This window comes from Meleagris gallopavo, chromosome 3, assembly GCF_000146605.3.
Source record: "Meleagris gallopavo isolate NT-WF06-2002-E0010 breed Aviagen turkey brand Nicholas breeding stock chromosome 3, Turkey_5.1, whole genome shotgun sequence".
In the NCBI taxonomy this organism is placed as follows: domain Eukaryota; kingdom Metazoa; phylum Chordata; class Aves; order Galliformes; family Phasianidae; genus Meleagris; species Meleagris gallopavo.
In genome coordinates this window covers 58,433,535-58,434,474 of record NC_015013.2, presented here as the reverse complement: position 1 = coordinate 58,434,474, position 940 = coordinate 58,433,535, and the positions used below count along the sequence as shown (strand labels likewise).

The 940-nt window shown below is 31.2% G+C and overlaps 1 protein-coding gene across 7 annotated transcripts in view; it reads left to right on the top strand.

Annotated features, from left to right (window-relative positions):
- The window catches only part of ASPH (aspartate beta-hydroxylase), a 102,686-nt gene that overhangs the window by 53,810 nt on the left and 47,936 nt on the right, over positions 1-940 (top strand). The window lies entirely within an intron of this gene.

Sequence of the window (940 nt, the reverse complement as noted above, 5' to 3'; positions counted from 1 at the left end):
GAGGGGTCAAGTTTAGTGCATTAGTTTTATTTTTCTTCTGTGTTCATGACAGAGTTGCAACTTTGAACTACATTTCATGTGTGCTGTTCAAACAATTGTTAATATTCTATTTATAACATAGCAGCAAGTACATTTTTTCAGATTTTAATATATATCTTTTGTTGTGGATTCATACAGTGTGTACAGTGCATTTTGGTGAAAGGAAACTTAAAATATTATGAATTTTTAAATGCTTTATAACTGCTGATATAGCATACAGCCTAAACACATTTTATAACACTAATCAGGCACACGCTAAGCTGTGAATTTTGACTTGTATCTCTTTGCACTGACATTAAGTCAACAGACACAATACATAATGTTCAGGTGATTTTTAAAAAAGTCTAATACTCAAATTGTGTATGTTTAAATCATAGTACAAAGCTTACTAAATACCTTTTTCTTGGAAACCTTTTATATGTGAATCAGAATTTTATATGCATTTGATTTTGATGGAAAACTGCATAATAACTCAGCAGGGAGTCAGTGTAAATTGAAACAAACCTGAATGACCAAAATCAAGTCGAATTCAGGAAATTTATCCTATTTTCCTACTAATATATGATTTCAAAGATGGATTTAAGAAACTTTAAGTGAAGCTTTTAAGAAACTTCAGTGAATTATGGAAACTGAGGAAATTCAACTTCAGAAAAAATAGGATATCAAAATTTAAGGCCTGCAATTATACATTATTGTAAACGGTACACGGCTGAACTGTAGGCTTTGAGTGATTCAGAATTTTAATATTGCAGGAGTACTCTTTACCTGTGCTGTGCTGCTGTTCCGCAATTACAAAGACATATTTTATTCTTTGGCAATTTGCATGTGTTCCTTTTGGGCTCAGGAATATTGCTGTGATTTTAAGAAACTACCAAGTCTAATAAAACAGCTTAGACAAAAA